A 27,123-nucleotide genomic window follows, 5' to 3' on the forward strand; every position below is an offset into this window, starting at 1 on the left:
TTCCAAATTTATTAAGTTGAAAGTAATTCTGAAGTAGTTATTGTCATGTTTATAGATTTGTTTTCCCATACTTTGGAATATTTTCTTAGGAATACAGGCCTAGAAGTTAAACTGCTAGACTGAAAGTTATGGAAATTACTATAATTTGATGGATTTTCCCTATGGGATGTACAAACGTGCACCATGTTATCTCTCTTTAAATTACTGTTATTTTAATAAAAGGAAAATGCTGTCTCATTGAAAAAAAAGGAAGGTTACATACAACAGCCACCTGATAAACAACTCAGAGGAAGGATTTGTTTGGGCATGATTTAAGATATCAGTCCACAATCTTCGACTCTGTTGGTTCTGGGCCCATGGTGGGGTGGATCATCAGGGCAGCAGGAGGGCGTGGTAGAGGCTCCCCCGCATTGACAGGAGCAGATTGAGCATGGGACCAGGTATAACTTTAAAAGGCATGCCACCAGTGACCTACTTCTTCCAGAAGGAGGAGGAGAAGGAGGTGGAGTAAGATGAGGGAGAAGGAGGAGGAGGAGAAGGAAGAAGAGGACATAGAAGAAGTAGAAGAAAAGAAGAAGAAGGAGGAGGAGGAAGAGGAGGAAGAGGAGGAAGGGAGGAGGGAGAGGAGGAAGGGGAGGAGGAGGAAGAGGAGGAGGAGGAAAAGGAAGAAAAGGGGGAAAAGGAAGAAAAGGAGGAAGAGGAGGAGACCCATGTAACCCACTGAAACTGGACCACCATTTGGCCATCAAGCATTCAACATATTAGCCTATGGGGGCCATTTCATTCTTAGACTGTAACAACCTCTTTTGAGGTACTTTCACACTGAGGGAGTGTTAGGATTTGGATGTGTCCCACAGGCTCATGTGTTTGAACAGTTGGTTCCTGGCTAGCAGCACTGTATAGGGGATTATGGGACCTTTAGGAGGTAACCTGGGTGGAGGAAGTGGGTTTTTGGGAGGAGCAGAACTTAACTTTATGAGTTACAATCTAGCCCCAGTTCCAGCTGGGGCTTTCTTTTTCCTGATACTCAGACATGGAACTTCCTAGTGGCATGCTTCCTATTGTCATGAGTTCCACCATGCCCTCCTGGCCATATTGGGACTGTACCCTCTCAAAGCATGGACCACAACAAATCCATCTTCCCTTAACTTGTTTCTGTCAGCTCATAGCAACAACAGGAATAACTAATACAAGGAGAGAGCTAAACAAGTGTCCCCAAGTAAATAGCTAGAATAAAGGCTTGAAGCTGGAGTGTGTGCAGAGAGTCTGTGTATTGAGAATAAACGTGGTACAGTGAATGGAAGGGGAGAGTGGAGATTAGATGGGGGATCAAAGTTAGTAAATGGCTTTAGTTTGTCCATTTGAGGGTAACTAGGAACATTGGGAGGTCTCGGATAGAAGGAATGTGCTGTGTCTTAAATTGGAGCAGACTCTTCACTCCATGTTTAGATTAAGGAGTAAGGGAGTAAGGGAGCCAAGGTGGAAAGAGAAGGGAGGCACCTCTGGAGGCTACTGTGGTAGTCCAAGAGCGGGTGATGACCACAGATCCAGGGATGAAGCCATGGAGATGATGAAAAATGCCCCAGTTTTGAGGGCATTCTGAAGGACAGCAAAGAGGATTTCCAGGCAGACTGGATATGGATGCATGGAGTGAAAGACAATGGTGAATTGAGGAGGACTGTCAAGGCTTGAAAAGAGAGAATTGTGCATTCTAAAAGGGAAACATTCTAGACGGGAGGTGTGGGGGAGAATTCCAGACATTCAACTGGAAGATCTGAGACATTTATGACTATCAGGTAAATAATGTCAATAAACATTAGGGGCCTGAAGTACAGGAGACAGGCTTAAGCTGAAAATAAATATTTGAGAGCTGTTGGCACATAGATGCTATTTGAAGCTGGGATCTCAGATGAGGTCACCTCAAATGCAAAATAGGAATAGAGAAGAGAAAGTAAAACCAGCCTTTCATGAGCCCGCGTCTTGGGAGGCCAGAAATACCCCCTTTTTGTTAATTAGAAAAAAAAAAAAATCTCACGAGTATGAGTGTCCTTGCCTGCACCACATGTCTGTTTGGTGTCTGAGGAGGCCAGAAGAGGGCATTAGATCCCCTGAAACTGTAGTTATAGATAGTTGTGTCACCATGTGGGGGCTGAGAATCGAACCTGGGTCCTTTGGAAGAGCAGCCAGTGCAGCCATCTCTTTAGTCCCAAGGTCAAAGTCCCCCACCCCCTCAGATTTGTTTATTTATGTATATGGGTGTTTTGTCTGCATTATCTCCTGGGATACCATGGTTTCTAGAGGGGATGTTCCAGCCTTGAGGAGCCAGGGAACCAGGAAGTGGTAGTGGGACATGGGCATTGAGTGAACTCATTCTTGGTTCTCACTCACAGAAGAATCTTTGCAATCAATCCAAAGTGAGAAGTAAAAAAATACCACCAATCAGCAAACATACACACACTTCAGGGAAACACAAGAGTGTGCTTTGTTTCTTTTGACAAGGTCTCATGTGCCCTAGGCTAACCTGGAACTTGCTATGAAGAATAGCCTCTGATATTTCTCACGGTCTGTCAAATGCTGGATTAACAGGTGTGCACCACTATGACTGATTTCTGGGGTTCTGGGGATCAAACACAAAGCTTCATGTATGTTAGGCAAACATTCTCTCAATGTTGTTAAATCGTTTTTTGTTGTTGTTCATTTATTTATTTGTCTGTGTTACTTTCCCCCTACCCCCGCTCCAGACAGAGCATCTCTGTGTAGCTCTCTCTGCATACTATGCTGGCATTGAATTCAGAGCTCTGCCCACTTCTTCTGGGACTAAAGGAGTGCACCACCTTGTCTCCTTCCCTCTCTAGGGAAGGCTCTGCTCCTGCACACATTTTCTGGAAACTTGGCATCAAAATTAAGGTGTGTGTTGGGGTGAGAAGATGCAATAGGTAGGTTCAAAGTAAGGCAGGACTCCCTGGGTGACTGGAATTTTAAAAGGCAGAATTCCTTGGGTAACTGAAACTTTATAATGTAAAGTGGTAAGTGTGGTGGTCCCTGGAAAATTATTTGCATCAAATCCACAGTTTTACATTTTTTATGCTGTGCACTCTTTATTATTTTAATGGAAGACATATATTGTAGTCACGGAAGTGATATGTTTAAATCTATGTATTGAAATACACACCCTGGATTCCTTTTTTATTTTGAGACAAGGTCTCACTATGTAGCCTTGGCTGGCCTGAGGCTCTCTGTGTAGCACAGGCTGACCTCTAATTCACAGAGATTTGCTTTCCTCTGCCTCCTGAGTTCTGAGATTACAGGTGTGCACCACCAAGCCTGGCAAATTGAATGATTTTCACCATGTCAGTTGCTTTTCTCATTGCTTTGAGGAAATATCAGCCAGAAAATTTGAAAAAGCAAGAGCTATTTTGGAATAGGATTTGAGGGCAAACAGTCTATCATGGTGATGGAGCTGTCCCATGGCTCAGCCTCAGAAGCCACAGAGCAGTGTGCTTCCTGCCCTCAATTGTGAAATGTTTTGTGACCATCTACTTAATTTCCAGGGGAGGGAAAATAGGTTCCCCCTTATTATTAATGGCAAGAATATTCTAGAAGATTACATAAAAATTAAAATATTACCATAGTTATTTTTGGAAAAACACAGTCTTATTGTAAGCTTATGGCCTCCATGACTGCCAAAGTTACAAGTCTCAAGGAAAATCTGAAAACTTTCTAGACTCAGGGAGACTAAAGATGCACAAAACTAAAACATGAGATTTTTATTTTTTCTTTCTTGGGTTTTTGTTTGTTTGTTTGGCTATTATCTTAGGATTTCCATTGTTGTGAAGAGACGCCATGGCCAAGGCAACTCTTATAAAGGACAGCATTTAATTGGGGCTGGCTTACAGTTTCAGAAGTCTAATCCAATATCATCAAGGCAGGCATGGTGCTGGAGGAGCCAATAGTTCTCTATCTTCATCTGAAGGCAGACAGGAGAAGACTGGCTCCCTTGTGGCTAGGAGGAGGGTCTTATTGCCCACCCCCACAGTGACACACTTCCTCCAACAAGACCACACTACTTTAACAAGGCCACACCTCCTAATAGTGCTACTCTCTGGGCCAAGCGTATTCAAACCACCACATCTATTAAAAGCATTATTTTGTTGGAAAGTTGGAGAAAAGGGAGATATATCCACGTTGACTTCATGATTTTAATAATGTGGTTATATGAAAGTATATTTATTTGATTTATTATTATCGTAGGTGTGTATGCCTGTGGGTACACAAGCCAGGGCATATATGTAGAGGTCAGAGGGCATTTTTGTGGACTCTCTTTATCTTCCAGTTTTTCATGGGTTCTGGTGGTCAGTCACATTCTTTAGCAGTCATAGTCCTTCTTGCCTTTGGCATATGGCACTTCTTCTCTTGATTTTTCTGGTCCTAGTTGGCACTGGTTTGGGCAAGTCTTACCTAGTAGGCCTATTGTAAAGCTTGTCTGGGAATGCGTAAAAACAAACTGTCTTGCTCACATACCTAATACAGGTCATCTCAATATGTCTTTGTGTTTGTATGTAGCCATTGAAATGGTGCATTTGGGATGCTAGCTTCTAGCTGCAGAGCACTGGAGAGCAATCCCAACTAGGAGCATTGTGATGATCCTCCTTCACCTCCCTGCAGCCTCTTCTTGGGCTCCTGTTGTCTTCCAGAATAAGTTAAGTGCTAGGCCAGGCAGCCTCTACTTCCTCTGCTCGCTCAGGTGCCCTGACTGCCAACACAACCCTCCTGTTAAGTGCTGAGCCTTTGAGAACACCTAGCTCCCTTCCCTTCAAACTAGCTCAACAGGAGATCTTCCAAGTAACATTTCTCTATGATCTTCTTGTACAGGAAAGAGCTTGAGCGCTGGTCACCACTATCAGTATTTTATATTGATTCTTTGGGCCTTGGCATCATCATCTTTAAAGGGAAGAGCTCTAAGATGCTACTGGTCCAGAGTCCTAAGACACTCAGAAGGTTTGAGGAAGAAGCCATTGTGTTTGAACTGAAGCATGTTACCATAGTTAGCTTTTGTCTGTTTGACGCAAACCTAGATATTCTTTGGAAAGAGAATCTCAGTTGAGAAACTGCCTCCATCAGATTGGCCTGTGGGCACATTCTTAATTGTTTATTGTTATAGGAGGCCTCAGCCCACTGTGGGCAGTGGCGTGCTTGGGTCAGGTAGGCATGGGCTATGTAAGGAAGATAGCTGGGCAAGCCAGTAAGCAGTGTTCTATGGTTTAACTCCTGCCTCTAGGTTCCTGCTTTGGCTTCCTTTGATAATGGACTGTAACCCGTAAACCAAGTGGACCCTTTCCTCTCCTAAGTTCCTTTTGATCATGGTGTTAATCATAGTAACAGACAGCAAAGGAGGACCCATGAGTCTGCTCTTGCATGGTATAAATGAGGACGGAAACTTGCGTTCTGAAAATCAGCTTCTCTGCTACAGGGAGTTCACTTGACAATTCTGTGCATATATTAGAAAAATATTTCAAAAGTCTTGACTGTCTATGCGGAAACTATAACATCCTCGGGATTAAGCAAGAAAAGCAAAATAAAGCAAAATAAAACAAAACAAAAACACTCAAGCAAGAGAAACCAGGAAGAAACCTTCCCCCAAAGGAAAAGGCCATGTCTTAGGCAGCTCTCACCCAAAGTCATGGTTAAATCCTGCTGAATCTGGGTTTCAGTTTTTATGGTACCAGAGACAGTGGAGAAAGACTATGGTTCATCAGGTATTGATATGTCAATAGAAGATTATTCTTAGGGGATTCTGTATGGTAACACTCTCTGTGAGAGTGGGCTAGAGAAGAAGACAGAGCTACACCACCTACCTTACCAAGGCAGAGAGTAAAACAAGGTATCGGATCACTCAAATTTAACATGGGCATTGAAATCCAAATTCACACTGGTAAGGTTATGAATTCACATTGGCAGTACTCAGGGAACAGGAAACAAAGGCAGAACACACATGCACACGCATGAAGTGGGTGTGGCAGCTTGCCCCTGTAGTTTCAGCAAGGTTGGCCTCTCTAAGATCCAGTAGTAAAGACTGGTTGTCTTTTAAATCTGGAAGACTGGAGGTAAATACTTTTTTTCTTCTTGTTTAATTTTTTTTTTTCTTTTTTGAGTCAGTTTTTTGATCTCTCTGTACAACCCAGGCTTACTTTAAATTCACTATGTAGCCCAGGCTGGCCTCAAACTTACTGTGCTCCTGCCTCAATCTCCCTGGGCTGGGATTAGAAGTCTGCTATCAGTAGACTTTGCTGAATAGCTCTAGTAGTCTCCTATAGTCTCCTGAGAGGCAGTTACACTTCCCATTGAAAATACGTAATGTGTATTCCCCAACTTCTATCTGCTATGCATTGTTGGAATATATATATCATATATATATATAATAAAACTATATGCGTTTGTGTGTGTGTCTTTGAGTGTGTGTGTGTGTGTATGTGGTGTGGTCTGTGCACTTGAGCGCAGGCGCCTGCAGAGGGCAGAAGAGAGCGATGGATGATGAGTCTCCCCTCCCTCCAGCTGGAGTTTCAGGCAGCTGTGAGCCTTGGCTGCAGCTCTGCTTTTGTTTGTTTTGTTTTTTAACCACTGAGACATCGCACCAGGTCAGCGGCTTTTAAGATTTGGCTTTAGTCCCGTGTTACTCTCTTGTTCCTGACCTCTGTTTCTAGACACTTTGATCTTTAAAAAAAAATTTATGAAAGGGAAATAGTTAAAAAAAAAAATAGTTCAGTGGCGATAGAAATGACTACTGACGTGCCTTTCACACTGTTTCTTGGGTACCACATTTTAAAAGTTGTTGTTGTAGTTTTGTTGTTGTTTTTGTTTCCTTTTCTACTCAGTCACACCAAGGAACAGGATTTCAGTTAGGAGTCTGTGATGCAGCTCCAGCAGTTGACCAGTAGGGGGAGGAGTGTGCTTCTCTCCAGGGAAGCTCGGCTCCAGACCTTCTGGGAGACCGGGTCACTTTTCTTGTTTGGTGTTCTTTCTTCCGTCCTAGCCACTTTCAATTTTTGCAGACTCAGATATCATCATCTTTTATTCCCAACTATCTTGTAATCTGATCGGATGCTGAACAGTTTCTCTTGCAAAATTCCCTCAGTTTTTTTTTTTTTCTCTCTTCGAATTACGCATTCAGATTTTATTTTTCTTTTGCAAAGCCTGCCCTCCTGTGCTGGGCAGTCTCCATCTCTCTGGGATGCAGGGATGCAAGCTGAGCTGCCTATTTTACTCTGTTACCTTTTTGCCCTTGACAGAGGGTGTCAATGGCAAAGCCTTTTTGAAGACCCTTCTCTTTCCCCAACAGCTCTATAACCTTCTCTCTCTCCCACAGTCAATACCCACCCTCCCCAAGCCCAGTTGGAGACCCTCTGTTGTTCTCACTAATCTGGTGAGAACTTAACACAAGCAGTTTAGCTGAATGACCCCCCTTTCTCCTAATGAGGACAGAAGGGCAGTATCCCAACAGCAAGATAAAGATCAGAAGTTAACCTACACTATCTGGTTAGCTGGCTTCCCTGATTTTGTCTGATTTTGTCTGTAGGGACTGTGAAAGACAAAGACAATAACGTTTATTAATTAAATTGTAAGATACAAAAGGAACACACTTAAAAATGGTGAGGTAAATGTACAATATTTTAAAAAATAATACTCCTTTGTATGAATGGGTATAGTTTTGTGACCTCAAGAAAGTTTCTACCTCAAAGTATTTGTAATGAGAAAAGTAATGTATGTTAATAACCTACCTCCACCAGGTTTTCTCTCTGTCCACCACGTGGGTTCTTGGGATCAAACTCAGGCAGTCACCCAAGTCTCTACCCGCTAAGCCATCTTGCTTGGCTTGATGTAATTCTTTTTAATGCACAGCATATATCAAACGATGTTTAAAAACTATTTAAACCATGATAAAATATAAAATAAAACGACATAGATCAGGGGTAGAGTTCAGGGGCAGAGTGCTTGCTCATGGTCCTGGGTTTAGTCCCCAACACTGAATTTTGAAAGAAAAAAAAAAAGACAAATAACTATATCCTTGGTCTAAATTCTTTGTACTTTAATTCCAGGATTCGTTAAGATTCCTGTTAAGAGGGGGTGGGGGTATCTTCGTGGAGACAGAGGTTTTAGGGGAGGAGGTCTGGGAAGTGGAACAGTCAGGGGGTGGACCGAGAGGGGAATAGTATCGGAACTATAAAGAAAGATTAAATAAAATTAAAAAAAGATTCATGTTAAGAGATGGGAAATATAGTAGAATTTATAACTGAAAAGCTAAAATTATTTATTAGTACACTTTGTTTTTTTGTGATCATGACATAAAGTTGCTATGTAACACATGGATACTCTAAAACTGTGGTGTAGAAGAGAGATACTCATGGTGTATTTATTTATGCAAATAAAATGTGAATTTTATACGTTACATTTGGGAAAAACAAAGTTTGTTGGAGAATATTTGTGGATGTGTGTAAAAACACAATGGATGGAATAAAAAAAATTTTAAAAATTATTTTATGTGTCTGTTTTGGCTACATGCATGTATGTACACTGCATGCATGCCTGTTTTTTGGAAAAAGCAGAAGATTTTGAATCTCCTGGAACTGGAGTTGCAGGTAGTTGTGAGCGGCTACATGTGTTCTAGGATTTGAACCTGGGTCCTTTGCAAGAGCAGCTGGTTCTTTCTCTAGACCAAATGCAGTAGATTCCTACTTAGCTTTATGTGGACGAAGACAAGTAAATGTTAACTCACCGACTTTCAGTAGCTGAAGTTGGTTTGGAGGAGTGCAGTTATGTGATTGAAAGAAGTGATGGCCTTATGAGTAATTTTTAGTATTAAAAAAAAAAAAAAGTTATGAAACAAATGTCGACAGGGCAACAGTACCAGATCAAAGAGAAATGAGAAAAGTTTGAGCTAATACTGCCCTCTGCTGGAAGTAGTGTATCATGCACCTGCTTGGTTTGAGCACCTTCCTGGTTCCTGAAGAAGGCAGCTGGCTCAGAACTTTCTGGAAAAACAAACAAACAAACAAACAAACAACAGGGAAAGAGAGGAGACGTTACCCAGGCCAGCAACCTCCATAGCTGGTCTTTCTGACAGAATTTCTCTGGTACCATCCACAGAGAATCAAATGTAGTTCAGATTTAAGTATCTGTTTGAAGACCTGATATGTAGACTGTGAAGACTTTGAGCAGAACCATGAGTTTTTTAATTTCCATTTAGGCTGAGATTTAAAAGAACAAATAGTTTTATATGCACCATGGATCCCTGCCCCCGTTCCCCCATCCCCCTGTCTCTCTCTGTGCCTGTGTGCTTTAGTTCCCGTAGGTGCACCTCTGGAAGATCAGCAAGTGGCTCTTAGCTGTTGAGCTGTCTATACAGCTTGAGCTCTTGAGCTCGAGATCTTTCAATGATCATGTTATATCTCTGGTTAGACAGGACCGTCATATTTTGGGATACACTTATACAGGTGTAATATAATTGGTTTTACGACCAGGTGAGATAAGTTTACCTATGGTCATTGATGTTATCATCAAAAAGTTTTATAAAAGATGCCTGAAAATGTAAAGAGATTTTAAAAAGAGACGTTCAAAATTTAATGCACTAATGCAAAACTAAAACCCCATTTTCTGTGTCTAAAGCAAGAAGGCTTTCTTTAAAATATGCCATTTGCAAAAGGGAATTGGCTCTCGTGTTTTATTAAGGTAATTGCTTCTGTCAGGCAGTGGTGGCACCCATTTTTATTCCCAGCACTTGGGAGGCAGATGCAGGTGGATCTCTGACTTCAAAGGCAGCCTGCTCTAGAGAAGGAGTTCCAGGACAGCAAGGGTTACACAGAGAAACTCTGTTCCAAAAACCAAACCAAACCAAACCAAACCAAACCAAACCAAACCAAACCAAACCAAATTAAAAGAGACAATTGCTTATATTTTCACTGATTTCATAAGGTTTTTGACTACCAAGGAAACTGTATATTAACAAACTCAAGGTTCATGTAAGGGTTTGTTTATGTACAAATCTTTTGAAAGACCACTTATAAACAGTGGCTATTTTAAGGTTGGGTCTAGTGCACTTACTGCTCTGAGTATGAGACACACACATCAGAAGAGGTGCCCACATGTAATTTCTAGCTCTGCTCCCTGCGTTTGTAAAAGATGTGGAATTTAGAGCCTTAGGGCTACTGAAGTTGGGTAATCTTACCGGGCCAAAGACTATAAATTTGGTACAGTTTTTGGAGGTGTAGGATGCGCCCCCCCCCCACCAACCCATTCCAGTTTGTCACAGTTCTGTCCTCAAGTCCAGTCCTTTGATAAAAACGGAGAATAAAAGGAAGCCTTTTGTATTTTTTCACTGGAGGCCAGCTTCAGCTTTCCCCGTCTGCCTGGTAAACATGCTAACTTTGCAAATGTGGAGAAACAGATTTTATCTGATGTTCCTAGAAAAAAGCCACACCCATGTTAAAAGGTCTACCGGGCAGATTGTATTTCCTGATCCTGTAGAGTTAGAAAGTTGCAGATCTAGAGGGAAATGATCTTGGACCTTCTTTAAGTTCCTGAAACAGCTTTCTCTGCCAGCCTCTGTGTCTGACCCCACTATCTTTGTGACTATCAGGAGAAACCTTTTGGAATGCAGTAATCTAGAAGATCGCTGTTCAAGGCTGTCACCAGATAGCACCCAAAAGCCTTCACAGAGATTGCCGCCGCCCCCCCCCCCCCCCGCCTTTACCTATAACCCTGCCAACCTCCATGTTTTCACCAACATATTTGCAAAGCACGCTGATTTGTGACTTTCTTTTGTTCTGTAACAACTTCACAAAACACTGGAGTATGGTGTTGCAGCCTGAATTCATGTTCCTGGACTAACATGGCTCAATCAGGAAGAAACTATCTCTGATTTCCTTTGAGGTGAGAGCTGTGTTTTGTTCCAACAAAGACGACAGTCTGATAGCCCAAGCAGGGAGCACAAGAGCCCTTCTTTCAAAGGCTTATTTCTGTCCCACTCAGCATAAGAACACTTAGCAACACAGTTACAATGTATGCTACAGTGAGATTAGAAAGGCAGGTGATCCCACACCTGGGCCTCAGTGAGCAAAGCGAATAATAACAGTGTTGACCTGCTTTGCGCAGAAGCACACATCTGCTTATCTTGACAAATTTTTTTTGGAGATAGGAACAATTTTGGGTCAAAAATTTTGAAGATGGGTGGGTGGTCCCATCCCTCCATTGGGGGGGGGGGCTCTGTCTATTTCCTGGAGGTAGTCTCTTCAGGTTCCATCTTTCCACTGTTGGGCATTTTGGCTAAGATCATACCCATTGAGTCCTGCATCCCATATGCAGGCACCAACCCCTGACACTATTGGACTGAGGTCAGGGACTCCTATGAAAGAGTTAGGGGAAGGATCAAAGGAGCTGAAGGGGGTGGCAACTCCATAGGAAGACCACAACAATATCAACTAACTGGACCCCTGGGAACTCCCAGAGACTAAACCACCAACCAAAGAGCATACATGGGCTGGCCTGTGGCTCCCAGCACATATGTAGCAGAGGACTGCCTTGTCTGGCCTCAGTGGGAAAGGGTGCACCTAATCTTGTAGGGGCATGTTAGGGCAGGAGTGAGGTGGGGGAGCACCCTCTCAGAGGCAAAGGGGAGGGGGGATGAGGTGAGAAACTCAGGGAGGGGGACTGGGAAGGGGGACAACATTTAGAATGTAAATAAATAAATAAAATAATTAAATAATAAAATCTTCAGAGGTAGGGAAGACATAGAAACAAAGGCATTTATTCACCACTTCCAAAGTTTTCTACCGGGTTACAGCAGGGAAGCAGGGTGCAGAGTGGAGACAAAATGAGCGAACAAAGAAACCAAACATCTCTCTGTGAAGGTTAACATTGTAACAGCACACTCAGAAAAAGTACACACAGAATAAATAACCTACCAAGGTCCCAATATACAGGCCATAGATGCCATTGAACAACTTTCTTCTTTCTTTCTTTCTTTCTTTCTTTCTTTCTTTCTTTCTTTCTTCTCTTCTCTTCTTCTTCTTCTTCTTCTTCTTCTTCTTCTTCTTCTTCTTCTTATTCTTCTTATTCTTCTTCTTCTTCTTCTTCTTTCTCCTTCTCCTCCTCCTCCTCCTCCTCCTCCTCCTCCTCCTCCTCCTCCTCCTCCTCCTCCTCCTCCTCCTCCTCCTCCTCCTCCTCTTCCCCCTCCTCCTCCTCTTCTTCTTTTCTTTTTAAAATCTTGTTTTATGTGTATGAGCATTTTATCTGCATGGATGTATGTCTACTACATGCATCGTTGGTGCCTCAGTGGTCAGAAGTGGGGGGTCAGATTCCCTGGAAATGGAATTATGAATCGTGTGCCACCATGTAGGTACTGGGAAGCAAACCCAGGTCTCTGAAGAGCTGCCAATGACCTTAAGTGTGGAGCCACCTCTCCAGCTGCCATGGAATACCTCTACTCGCTCTGGCCCACCCTTTTCCTCTGTGAGTTTTCTGATTTTTATTAACTTGTATATAGCTACCACTCTTCACGAGTCCCTGCCCATCTTCTTGTTCTGGGACACATAAATGTGGAAATAATGGGCGATGCTCTCTGGGCCCCAATATCCATCTATAACAGTTGAGAAGTAGCCAGCTAGGAGCTAAGACTTATGTTTCTTATTTTGGGTATTGGAGAGAAGGCCACCATGCTTTCTTTTTCTCTTTTCCTCAATGAGTGCATCCCCATCAGCAACCAGCCCATTCCACTTCCAATCTCTCTGGTACATGCCAAGTTGGCAGGCTCTTGGCACATGGAAAATGGTGGCCCAGGATTCAGAGAGCCAGGGCCTCTCAGGACATATATCTTGTGGGAGCTGAGCTCCTCATACCAAGGCCAGAGAATGTGTGTGGAACTGAGACCCGAGGGATACCACACAACATGGTAGTGTTGGAGATTGTGGAGTGGCAGCAAAGATGGCACTCCTTTGTGTAGCTCCATTTTTTCCTTCTGGGCTTTTTCATTAACTCTGCTCCATGCTTACCTACCACCAACTTGTTCAGCTAAGATTTTTGACTTCTGATTCATCATCTTGGCCTTGCTCAGGTAACCTTCCTGTCTATTTACTGTACACAGCTTCATATTCTAAGCTATGGACTGAGCCTCCCAGCTAGAAAGGCATCTGCTTAAGCATGAAGGGCTGAAGAAAAGAAAATTCTGGGGCTGGAGTGTGTCTGAAGACAGCTAAAGTGTGTGTGCATGTGTGTGTGTGTGTGTGTGTGTATTAAATCTTAAATCTTAAAGAAAATAGAATTCTGCTCATCTGTATTCTTGCATGGATGGTAAATTTTCTCACTACACTGAATGTGTGTCAGAAAAGGCACCATAACCCACAGATACAGACAACTATTTTGTAAATAAAAAGTAGTGATGAATCTCATACTCAAATATGGGATTATTAGTTATCCTAGTTATAAAAATGATCACTTAGAAAAACTTGCAAATATGCGTGTGCGTTTTTAAAAAAAAATACTGCCCCAGAACCACAGAAGTATCTCTAATATCACGTTCCTCATACGCTCCCAGATGCTCTAAGCAGAACTCCTTCTACAGTGCCTTCTTAGCTGTCTTATGGACTCTAGCAAGGCTAGGCAGTGAGGGGCATGCAGCTTCAGGTCTGCTTGTCCAGTGAGACCCACAGGGAGATGGAAAAATGTCTAGGTCTAGGTTCCTAGAAGTGTGGCCAAGGGTGGTGGGTGTACTACTCCCAGGCTGGTCTATGCTTGAAGAAGAGTTTTACCTTCTAAGGCCCCTAGATGGCGCTCCTTGTTAATTGTGAACCTTTTTTTTTTTTTTTTTTTTTTTTTTTTTTTTTTTTTTTTTCTCTTTGGAAGCTATTGGCTCCCAGCCTTTGCCCCAGGCCCAAGTTATCTGCCATTGTCCAGCGGAAAGTCATGGTTGTCAGATGCAGAGAGTGACGTCAGAGATGAGTGTTGCCGGAAATAACCCTCACCTCTGGGGTATTTCGGAATGGTTTACAGTGGTGGGGCTGTTATGGGTGAGTTGTTTATGTGCGTGACATGTGGCTCTCCTTCTTCCAGGCATGACAGTATAATTCTGTGTACACAAAGGGTCTTCATGGTTGGCGGCTGACATTTACGTGGAATAATAACCTTTGAAAACTTTAGGAAGAGGAAGTGCGGTAATGTCAGGGTCTGTCAGCAGCCCGTACCCTTCTACCTTTTTTCTCTCCGGCTCACACTTTCTTTAAATAAGACAATTCCAGGACGAGTCTCATTCATCTTCTACAAGTCTCCAAATGTCCCCTTGTCTGGTCTCCATTCAATTTGAGGTGCAGGACACGTTTGTTGTCTGGGTCATCAAGACCTTATCAAACAGGCCGTGACACCATAGCTTGCTAGACTCACCACACTGTAGGTTTCTAGAGTCTAGGGAATCAGACTTTCAGTATTAGGAAGAAAGGATAATTTAGAAACACAGGGAAACTTTTTGTGCTGGGGTTGCTCAGGTAACCTGGGGTTGCTCTGGGCATCTTGAGTAGTGAAGGCCCTTGGGGATGTCAGACAATGGTGAGAAGGCAAACAATGGGGAGCATCCCCCTAACAGCTGATCCTGATGGCTGGTGGCCTTCAACTTGGATGGGACATTTCTGATATGACCAACAGGTGAATCCTGGGAGCTAATTCTCTGTGGAAGATGTAGTCACTGTTCTTTGCTCCAGTCTCTAGTACATACATACATACATACATACATACACACATACATATCTCTATCATCTATCTATCTATCTATCTATCTATCCATCCATCTATCTTATTTACTCTGTTGTCACTATAGATAAAAGTCCAAGTCTTCAGAGGAGCAAAATCTGATTGCCTAAAGGCAAGATCACCCAAGGTGGACTGCTGCTCTCAGAGCAATTTATCAGACATTTATTGACAACATTTTGTGGCTTTGCTTTATTCATTCTCACAATCAGGCAGTCTGTTGGGAGTAAGGTGGTCTGGGGAACATGGACCCAGAACAGGTTGGGTTTCAGGTTCTGCTGGATTTTGTAGAATGGAACGTAAAGATGGGAGAGAAAGGCCTGGAAAGAAATCAGGGCCCTCCAAGTACACATGCAGCAGGATCGTGGCTCATTGGTTTCTCCTGTCAGTTACCACCAGGCAGTAGGCTGATGGAGGCGGTGCCTTAGAGAGAGAGAGAGAGAAAAGCCTCTGACTGCCTGAGACCCCCTGGGAGACACACATGTTTCAGTTGCTGACTGCACCTCTCCATATGGAGCTGGCAGTGTCTGATGTAGATGGTGGGGGTTCGCATTGCCAGTGGCCCACGCTGGTGCTGTCAGGGGTCTTACCTGTGCTCATCTTCAAGATATTGGATGATGCAGACCTAGAACACTACCTCTTACAGGAGAGTTTTGCATCTACACAAATACTCTTAATAACCCAAATTTCTTAGCTTAGAACTCAGTCCTTTCCACTTTTGCCTCAGTCCCGCACTCCAGGATGTTTTCTGTTTAAATGCCTCCCTGTATAGCTAGGTTGCTAGAAAGTGCTTTGGGTACAAGTTAACAGTTTACTCTTTGACACTGTGGCAGTCACCTAGGAGATGCTGCTCCCAGGAACCCACATCTCAGTGGATTTGAGTTTACCTTAGGGTTTGTTGTGATTGAAAAGACATTGGGACATGATGGGTCTTGGCCAGAAGAGCCCTGTAACTTTTACTTTTGCTTTCTTGGTGTCTTAAGGTATCATGTGAGAACGCCTGGGGCCATCTTTCTTGAGGTTCCTAGATCTTAGCATAGAGAAAGCCAAGGGCTGTGAAAGGCAAGGAGGAATGGGATTAGACACAGATATCTAACATTGAATTGGTCGCAGCCATCCTGGCTGAGGTGCCTGGCTATGCATTCAGTCATCTGGGGCTTCCAGTGTTCGGGACACCAAGAGTCAATTGTGCGATAGAAAGAACTCACTGTTTCAAGTCTAGAATGCACTGGATAACTGCGGACAAATGGACGATTGATAGTATCGGCGGAGACTCGGGAGGTTTGTTACACAGCAATAGATAGCTGGCGTGGCATTGTGAGCCACCGTTGTATCTGTATGTTTAATAGCTTGCTATTGCTTGGCTCACTGTATTCGGGGCTGGATTTGTACAGTTCACAATCCTCTTGTACTCAGGTCTCTATTCCTCCAGCCTGGGAATAGTGACTCCCCTTCCCCTGATTTAGAAAAATATAACCAACCTTGACTTTTCCTACTCTTGACAGCCTTCAGTGCCTCTTGTTACACTTTGCCTTTTGTGGATGGCTGTTTATTACAAGTAATTACAAACTTCTCTAAGGTAAGAGTTATATACAGTCCTAAATGGGACTAAATCTTCATAAATAAACTCCAGGGCCTGGAGAGGTGGTTAAGAGCACTGACTGCTCTTCCAGAGGTCCCGAGTTCAGTTTCCAGCAACCACATGGTGGCTCATGACCACCTGTAATGGGATCTGATGCCCTCTTCTGGTGTGTCTGAAGAGGGCAACAGTGTATTATTATACATAAAATAAATAAATAAATAAATCTAAAAAAGAAATGAGTACCCAGTGGCTCAGGTTCTGATCTTTCCTTTTTGAGGCTCTGGGATTAGACTAAGGGCCTTGTACGTTCTCAAAGAGAGCTCTCTCCCTGGGCTCCAGCCCAGCTGGCCAGATTTCGTTGAGATGGGTGGTTTGCGGCACCTGTAGATGCCCTGTTTCTGCACCTCAGTGACATCAGGGAGTGCTGGAGGGAGAGCTACCCCTGTCAGAGACTTATGCTGAGGTCCAGGATGCTTCCGTTTCTGTGAGCCTCAGTTTCTACAGCGATACGAGTTTCAGGAGTAAATGTTAAGACCATATTTGGTAACAGCCAAGAGACACCTCTCTTTATACTAAGTTTTCTGTTCCTTCATGCATTTGTCCATGGGGTCTGCCTCACTGCAGAGACCCACCATATGATCCTGGAGGATCACATGATGCCTGAGGCTACAGCATTCCCACACTTACTTGGTTCCATCAGTTCTTTCCGAAGACAAAACTCTGGATGTACGTCTGTCTTCCCCACCCCCTCCACGGTGACTTCCTGGATACACACCCATAGGCATTGTTTCAAGTGTGAATGTTAGTTTCACTGGGAAGAATCCCCAGGGTACCAAGAAGCAGCTGACTGGGTTCACGGCATCATTTCCGTCTTGTTATGAGGGGCACAAATTTGTTCTCATAAGTGGCTGGCTAAGCAGGGTGGTACCTTGGTTTTATTCTCTTCTAGAGTGAGAGAGACAGCTAAGATAACTGGAGGCAAACCCCAGGTCAGGCTCGGCTGACTGTGCTGGTGTGTGTGACATGGTGTGTGTGACATTCTGTCCTTGGTCTGTGCACTGTCACAGAAACTACAGCTGTGCTGTGTGTCACCCTGAACTCCCACTGAGAGAGCAGACCAGGAGCAAGCTGCTGTGTGTGGAATGCTAGCTATATCCAGACACTTCCTTCCCCACATGTTCTCTGCTGGGACTCCCACACCTGCTGGGTCCTGGGGGTAGAGGACAAGGCTGTACAAACAGAGTGGATTCTACACAAAGTTGAAGTCTTGTGGATGGAGAAAGTCCTCGTTGTGGGGGAAGACTGAGGTTGGGTTGTCCCAGTGCCTGGCAGAATAAACCCTGGTAGCCTGGTTGCTGCCTTGTGGTATGATTGAGAAGGGACTTTTGGCACCTAGTTGTTCATCTAACTCCACAGTTACTGTACAACTTGCTCTGGAGCGGATCCCCTGCTGTCCTCAAACTCGGCAATGTTCTGGATGCTCAAATTCACATCTTTGACTCTCTCCACCTTTGCTCTGTGAGGCTGCTGGCTGCTAGGGCTGCTACCTTGTTCTTCCTATTGATGAAGAAGGGACAATGGGGTCACACCTGTGCTCCAGGAGCAGGCAAGCAGTTTGGGGGAGTTTAGGAGCCGGGTTCCTTGTGCTGACTGCCCAGAGATTCCAATCACTGGTGTGCTAGGCTCTGAGGGAGTGAACATTTGTGGACCACTCCGGTTTGTCTTGTTAGCCAGAGTCTGAGGGGGTTAGGGAGGAAATGGGTCATGTGTCATAGGCAAAAATCCCTCCCTAATGACAGGAATGGGGGCTGGTGAGGTGGAGATGTGAGCAAAGACACGCAGAAGATCCCCTCCCCTGCCCCCTCTCTGATTGTCGCCTTCTTCCCTCTTCCACTTCCATACCTCACAAAAGGGAAGTGATGTCATCACATATGTGTATGCCTGCCCTTCGTGTGTTGCCTCTGGGTCACCATTTCCTGTTTCTGAGTCATCAGGAAGGTAATTTCCCCCAATGTTCACTATCCCCCCAGGATACTGTCATCACTCAGACCCTCCTCCCCCGCCCCACTGCCCTCTTCTCTCCTTCCCAGAAGAACAACAAGAGACCCTGTCTTAAAAATAAAATCACTAAACTAAACAGTGCACAGCTGTTGGTGAGCTGCTGCACGCTCACTGACCGTGCAGTGTATCACAGCCCTCAGAGTTCTCTGGTGACGCCTGAGGGCCTTGACCAGCTTGAATATTTGAATTCAAGTGATGATGGGTCTCAAGTGCCTCTGTCCTAGACCCCACCTGGGAAGTGACATGGGAGGACTCTGGCTGTTCTCCAAGATAAAGAATGAGTCAGACTTCCTAAAGAGATACTCCAGGAGGTATGGGGTGGCACTGGACGAGGTGTGTCCCATCAGCTGAAGCAGAAGGATGCTGATTCTGTAGGCATCTTTCCCTGTTTTTTTTTTTTTTTTCTGCTCCCTCCTCTGTTTCTGTCATTCCTCTTTCCCCTCTCTCCTTCCCTCCACCTCCCTTCCTCCCTTTTCCCCTCCCTCCTTCCCTTCTTTCCTCCCTCTTTCCAACCCCTTTTCCCTCACTCCCCCTCTCTCTCCCTTCCCTCCCACTCTTCCTTCCCTCCTTCCTTCTGTCCTCCTTCAATCATGTCCTTCACTTTCTTCCACTTTTCTCTGATTTCCTCAGGAAGGGTCTGACTAGTGGGACAAGTGCTTGGGGTTTAACAGTCCTTGGGGTTTTAAAGTATAGATACTTTATAAACATTTATAAAGTATCTATATGAACCAGGCATGTAGCTAAACCAGGTGCGTAGCTAGGTTCCAGGGTTCAGAGGTGCTTAAGTTTCCCCCAGGAGTCTCCCATTTGGTATTGTGACCCAGACACTGATAATTGATACTGGATGGGGGAAAATCCCTAATGATGACAACTCAGAGAGACGTGGGAACACAGAGAGTAGGCCTCATAGTATAACTGGGCCCCTGTAGATGATTCTAGAACATCTGAACAGAGGTGCACCAGGGCACTGCTAGAATAGTTTCTAAGCAATTTGGTTACTTCTGGGTAAAACTGGATTGGAAAGTGAGGAGAAGCAAGGTGCGGGGCACAGGCTGATCTTCAGAGGACACTGAAGACAGAGATGGAGGTAGAAGGGGTGATGTGGAGTGGAGTTGCTCGATGCAATGATGCATAATGTGAACTTACTATGTGACAGATATTATTAGCTTGCACCCTCAGAATCCCATTGGATAGACAAACATGCATAATAGCCATTTTAAATAAAATATAAGATGCGTTATGACTCTGATATTGACAGAGCCCAAAGAGTCCTTAGTAGGGATGGGAGTTCAGAGAGTGCTTTTTTTTCTTCTTCTTGATTTATTTATATGAGTACACTGTAGCTGTCTTCAGACACACCAGAAGAGGGCATCGGATCCCATTACAGACAGTTGTGGGCCATCATGTGGTTGCTGGGGATTGAACTCAGGACCTCCGGAAGAGCACTTGGTGCTCTTAACCTCTGAGCCATCTCTCCAGCCCGAGAGAGTGCTTTTAGGGGAGAGGATCTTAAATGATTTTCTTTTTGACATTTATATGGCATTTAAAAATTTGTATTCATTTATTTTTTTAATATGGTAAAATATCTATGCATTACTTATCCTCCCCCCCCCCCTTTTTTTTTTTTTTGCTCAGGAAAGGCAGGTAGTATCCCATGGCCTCCCTTTTCTTGGTAGATGAATTAGTGAAGGCTGGTTTGCTAAGGGGGACAAAGGTAGGCATAGAGTAGCCGGGACATACAGGGCCAATCTGGAGCGTGAGCCAGGGTCAAGGGTAACAAACAATTCAGGCCTCCTTAAACGCTTCTGTACAAGTCAGGGACCTCCAAACAAGTGCCATGAAAAATTCCAAAAAAGAAAAAACCCAGAGAGCTTATTAATTACAAAAAATTATCTTAGTTTTATGTGTATGGACCCTAAACATTTTGTCTTTTCCTACATGTCTGTGCATTACATGTGTGCAGTTCCTTTCAAGGCCAGAAGAGGGTGCTGGATCCTCCTGAGCCTGTAGTTACAAATGGTTGTTAGCTATCCTGCAGGTTTGAAAAAAAAAACGAATACAGGTCCTCTACAAGAGCAGCTACTGATCCTAACTGCAGAGTCGTCTCTCCAGCCCCTTATTTATTTTCTGAGATGGCTATTTTGCCTAGTTTAGCTCTATATTTCTGAGCTCAAGTGATCCTCCTGCTTCAGCCTCTTAAGTACTCTTAGTACTTAAGTACTTAAGTACTTAGTACTTAAGTAGCTCTTAGTACTACAGCTAGTACTGTGGGTGAGTACCACATTTGCCAGCTCAGAGAAGGTCGTCATGGGCTCAAGTCTGTCCAGGAATACCACCTTCCATCCTTGTGTGTAGCACCCCAGACTAGCCTGCATATGTGACATCTGACTTCACTATGGCTGTGCTCGCTCATGGACAGAGGCCTGGATTTGGAGAATGCAGTTGTCCAGCCTTGATACAGCACTGATGAGTTACGTGCTATGGGGTAGGCTGGTGGTGACTCCATCCACTATGGGGAGATGATCACGGGGACTGTGGTGAATGAGCATGAAAATAAGTGACTCAAGGATCCTGGTCTTCATGAAGGATCCCTTGTGTTCACGGCAGGGCTGTAGTCCCATGGGTTCTCCCCTTGGCTGCTCACACTCCAGTCTAAACCACTGGAGTCGCCCCCTGTGCATTTAATCCTAATCCCTTTTCCAATCATTCTTTAGTGTTGAGAAACTATCAGGTGTCTGGTCCTGCCTAGCCACGCCCCTCCTCCTGTGTGAGCATGCTGGGCACAGCCTGCCGGATACAGTTTCGTGCATTATTTGGGGCTCACTCACAGGGTATTTTGGAAGCTCTGGGAGCCTGGGTGATTATGCAACTGCTTCAGTCTGGGGCACCAAAGCTTGCTGGGCAAGTGGGTGAGACTGAACTTCTTAGGGTCTGGGCAGGATAGAGGGGTGAGAGAGGAAAAGGAGGAGGGGACACCCAGTCTGAGGAGGTGGGGCTTAGTGAGCCTCAAAGCTTGTTTTGCTTCTGATGACCCTGTTCCCAAAGCAGCAAGCTTTTCTCTTTAACTTTTTAAAAAAGATATATTTATTTGTTTTTCAGTGTGTTGCATGTGCGTGGGAGAGCCAGCTCCCAGCCCAGCTCTGGCCTCACAGGGGCTAATGTGTCCCCTTCCTCTTATCTATCCTTCTCTCCTTTCCCATTCTTTTCAGTTCTGTCAACTGAACTTGGGGCCTTACAAACACACTCCACTCTCAAGCAGCGTCCCCATCCTTGAAAGCCATTTCTTATAGTGCTTTATTGCACTCAAATGTTCTATTGGCTCAACCTCCAAAATATGTCTCAATTATGCCCACTGCTCTGTCCATGAAGGAGGTGCCCAGGCAGGAAGCCACTATATTTTATCTAACAACTTCCATATTTTCCTTGGCCTGTTTCAGTCCCTCTTCAATGCGTTCTCTATATGAATGCTGGAGAGACACCGCCTTAGAAAGCAAGTTGGCTCAGCTCATGTTCTTAACTGAAACCCCTTATGCTGTTGTTCATAACACACTTGCTACATCTTGCCATAGCTGCTCTCCTTGGCCTGCAGGGTCTGTCCAAGCTGGCTCTGTTTCCTCATTGGCTCTTAAATGCATTACACAATCTCATCAGTGTCACGGTTGTTACCCGGCACGTTCCAGCAGCACCAGATGCCCAATTCTTCTCTGATTCAGGACCTTTGCACACACTGTCTGCACCTTGAAATCTTCCCGCCTTGGCCTGCCAAGAGCTGGGATTGCAGGTGTCTGCCACCAAGCCTGGCTCACACATGTTGCTTTGTAAATGAAAGAGGCTCCCTTTGATCTTCATCTTGCCAATTCTTTCCCTCTCTTTGGGGCCCAACTTATATCACTGGAGGGGAGGGGAGAATATTGGACCTCAGCTAAACCTTCCCCATTGCCTAGAGTTTCTTGACAGGATGTGTTACCTTTCTATTGCTGTGATAAAACACTCTGACAAAAAAAAAAAAAAAAAAAAAAAAAAAAAACCATTTAAGGGAGAGTTTATTTTGGATTACGATTTCAGAGAGATGGAGTCCATCCTGGCAGGAAAGGCAGCAGACACACAGGACAAGATGTCAGGAGCAGGAAGTTGGCTGGTCACACTGGATTCACACCCAGGAAGCCGAGATTGAACAGGAAGTGGGGCTGAGCTGTAAAGACTTAAGGTAGACCTCCAACGATCCACTTCCTCCAGTGAGCTGCTACTTGCCAAAGGTTCACAACTTTCTCAAACAGCGCCACAGCTGGGGACCAAGTGAGTCTGTGGGGGACAAACCACCATGGTAGGCAAGGAAAGAACATGGTAGAGTCCAAAGGTCCCATTGTAGAGGAGGGAGAACACTAACCCATCCTTGGCCTGAAGGTGAAGAACAACGACTTCCTCATAGAACTCACTAGCTAATGAAAATGAACAGCCTGGCCTTAGCTAACAAATGTCATGAGTAAGAGTGGACAGCACAGACACTGTGTCCTCCTGAAGTCTCCTCCAGGGCTTCAGGGAGGTAGGTAAGAGCTAATATCTCTGGTTAGGAGGATTTGGAGTAGCTGGAGGGTTTAGATGCGAGCATTAACCACGAAAGAAGTAGCTGTAGTAAGGACATTCTGTCTGGCCTGGCGTTTTCTAATCCCTGAAGATTACTCTCTGTGTCCACAATACCCGGCTACTGTGGGCTCCTGGACACTAGTGTCTTTTGTTGTTTATTACTTGATTTTTTAAAAAGACTTTCTGTTTATGTGTCTGTGACTGTGTGAATGTGTGGGGCCAGAAGAGTGCATTGGTTCCCCTGGAGCTGGGGTTACAGGTGGTTGTGAGTGCTGAGGTGTGGAACTGCCCATCCTCTGGAAGACGGCGTGCTCTTAAAGACCAAGTCATGTCTCCAGTTCCATCTGGTGTAGCTCTTAGGTGAATCCTCATAGGGAATAATCCCTGTGCATCCCTTTTCCCTTTTCATTCAAACATTTTACTAATATTGCCTTACAGGGCCCTGGTCCAAGGTACTGAGCAAGGCACCCAGACAGGAAGAACAGCCGTTTAGTATGACACCCTCTGGAGTCCTGGGACGTCCGACTCTTGAATAGCCAGTGTCTCATCTGCCTACATTTGAACCTGGATTCAGGAGAAGAATCAGGGAGGGGCCATGGCAAGGGGCCTCTGGACACGTCCATTTCAACATCGGTTCCACAAACATCTGACTTCGTTTCTTTACATTGTCAAGGAGACTTTTAAAGTCCAGCTGCCTCTTATTAACAGCGTTTGGGCTGATCCTCTCCCGCCAGCCCTGCTCCCGGCTGTGCCAGCATAAACCGCCTAGTGGAAGTGGCGAGCACACCGAGTGACGTCAGCAGCTGGTCTGGGCTTCAGATCTCAGCCCAAGCAGCTGAGAACACAGCACCTTGGGCCCCTTCCAGCAAGAAGAAAATACTGTGCCCCACTACCAGTGAAAGCCAGTGAGGCTTGGGGAGGGCAGAGTGTGCAAGGACCTCCAAGGCCAAACCCAGAAGTGGGACTGCCTTACAAAAAGGGGAACACCTAGGAGGTGGCCGTAGTCCCAAGGCCCTTGGATTTCCCTTAACACAAGATAGGTAAAAAGGTGGTGAGTCTTGGGAGTCATGGAGCCTTGAGTGGGAAAACCTGTATTTTCTAGGTGTGCAACCTTGGCCAAGTTAACTAATGTGGCTAAGAAGCATTCCCTCACCGGTACTAGGAGAATAAGACTACCAGTGCTCAGCCAAGGGGTTTCCCTGGCCTTGTGGTGGGCCCCGACAGAGTAGAGCCAAACAGGTGTTCCATAAAGACCCGCTTTCCCTGCATCCTTCCCCTGTCTCCTCCTCCCCTCTTTCCCACCACCATCTTTACTCTCTTCCTTCTCCACCCTTCCTCTCTCCCTCTTTTCACCTTTCCTCTTTGCTCCCTCCCTCCTTTTCTCTATCCTGTACTCCATCCAGCTAGCTGTCACTCTCGCTCCCTCCTCCCCTCCTCTTCCTACAGGGAAAGTGAACATCTGACTCTCAGTAGGGGTGGGATAGAGGATGGACTGAGTAAGTGAGTAAGGAAGCCTAAGGGCTTAGGACTCAGAGGAACCAAATATGCTCACTCTCCCCTGTTCAGGCCATTTGCTCTGTCTTTTCTTTCCACCTTCAGCCCTCTTCCAGAATCTGGCGATCAGTTCTGGTGTTAGTGTTGCAATCAGGACACTAAATGAAGTTTTACTGAGGGACTCTGAGGTTCCCGTAGCCTCCCTCCCCCCACCCACTATCCTAGACCCTCCCTCTCTACACAGGGGAGAAGCGATTTCTGGGAAATCTGGTCCTTGGCAGAGGGCACACAGAAGGCTGGATCTATTCAAGAAGTACCTTTAGTAAGAGATTGGTGCTTAACATCAAGTATGAAGAGTGAAAACAGAATACTAAAAATTTATATATGCACGATTGTATATGAATGAGATAGAAAAAATTGACAGATAAATGAATAGTAGAGAATACATTAAAAACACAAAACAAAGTATCTTAGGGTTTCTATTGCTGTGAAGAGATACCATGACCACAGCAACTCTTATAAAGGAAAGTATTTAACTGGGGCTGGCTTACAGCTCAAAGGTTTGGTTCATTATCATTATGTTGGGAAGCATGGTTGTGTGCAGGCAGCCATGGTGCTGGAAAAGTAGATAGAGTTCTATCCTCAGGCGGTAGGAAGAGAGAGCCACTGGGCCTGGCTTGAGCTTTTGAAACCTCAAAGCCCACCCCTAGTGACACACTCACACCAACAAGGTCACATCTACTCCAACAAGCCCACACCGTCTAATAGTACCATACCCTACAGTCCCATGGAGGCCTTTTTCATTCAAACCGCCACATAGGGACTGACTAGATGGCTAGTGGGTAGAGGTACTTGCTTTCCCAGGCTTTTGACCTGATTCCAATCTTCAGAACCCAAGTAGATGTAGAAGGAGAGAAACAACTCCACATGTGTACTGTGGATGACATACATCAAACCCACACGTAAAATAATAAATAACTAAAACTCCTAGAAAAATATTGATTCTATCCATGAATTTAGAAATACACCCGTGAAACAAGAACAGGATATTGTTTTATTTTATTTGAGAATTTCACTCCCCCCCTCATGCTCTTTCAAATCCATGGCTTCTTTTTTTGTTGTTGGCAAATACACATAATACATACATAGAAATATATAAATACATCTACTGAGTCCAGTTAGTGTTGCTTTTGTGTGTGCTATTCAGATAGGACTGGATAATCTATCAGAGAGCTCCCTTCAGGGGAAGACTGGCATGTCAACTGCTCTGTCATTGCACAGATCTTGTTTAGGCAGCCATATTGTTAAGATTTCATGGGCACAGCAACCCAGACATATGTAGAAGATGTTATCTCACAGCAGATGACCATGTTCTTTGGCTATTATGGTCTTTACGTTCCTTTTCCCTTAAGGTTTCCTGAGCCTTAGTTATGGGGTTGTATTGTAGACTATCTGCTGGGGCTGGGCTCTCCATAGTCAGCTATGTATTTTGATCAGGTGTGGCTTTCTGTAATAACTATTTAACTGTTCTTAAACGAAACCTCTTTGGTGGGGGTGGGGTGGGGGAGCTACTCTTATTCGTGGTTATAAGAATAGATATTTAGAATTGGGTATAGATGTTTAGAGTTGGGAATTATACTGGTTAGAACCCTCTAGGCGCCACAGCCTCACCAGACATGGAGAGTTGGTTTTGTTTACAGTACTAAACATGATTTTCCTTCTTTTGAGCTGGCCTTAAGTTCAATGTGATGGCTATTGGTCATTCCCAAGGTCTACCTACCATCACTGCACTTTTGGGGATGTTTTGTTATGACATGGTTGTGACTTGTAGTCATTTCAGCTGGGGAGGACTATTGATTGCATCCCTGCCTTAGCAGCCTGCATAGCACCTTTCCCCATTACCCCCTAATCTCCCCTTCACAAATACTGTCATGGTTTGAATATGCTTGGCCCACTGAGTGATACTATTTGGAGATGTGGCTTTGTTGGAGTAGGTGTGTCATGGTGGGCGTGGGCTTTAAGACCTAGTTCTAGCTGTCTGGAAGCCAGTATTCTATTAGCAGCCTTCAGATGAAGATGTAGAACTCTCAGCTTCTCTGGCACCATGCCTGTCTGGACTCTGCCATGCTCCCACCTTGATGATACTGGACTGAAACTCTGAACCTGCAAGCCAGCCCCAACTAAATGTTGTCCTTATAAGAGTTGCTTTGGTCATGGTGTCTGTTCGCAGCAGGAAAACCCTAATGAGGACACTTGCTGTTTCTATTATACTTGTCTCTAGCACTCCTTCTCCCCCTACTCCTTGTTCCATGGGACCTCTTTACTTTCTTATATTGCTTCAGGTTATGTACTCAAATGTAAAGATCTGAAGCTAGGAACCACAGGTGAGAGAGAGCATGCAAGCCTTTGTTTCTCTGAGTATTATTATCTTAGTCAGTATAATATTTTTACTTCCATTTATTTATTTGAAAATCTTATGATTTCATTTTTTAAGGATGGATAATATCCCATTATGTAAACACACCATATTTTCTATTATGGAGGAGACTTAGGCTGTTTCTATTTCCTAGCTGTTGTGAGTAGAGCTGTCAAGACCATGGCTCCACAGATGTCTATGG

Source organism: Arvicanthis niloticus, chromosome 3 (genome assembly GCF_011762505.2).
Source record: "Arvicanthis niloticus isolate mArvNil1 chromosome 3, mArvNil1.pat.X, whole genome shotgun sequence".
Taxonomy (NCBI): domain Eukaryota; kingdom Metazoa; phylum Chordata; class Mammalia; order Rodentia; family Muridae; genus Arvicanthis; species Arvicanthis niloticus.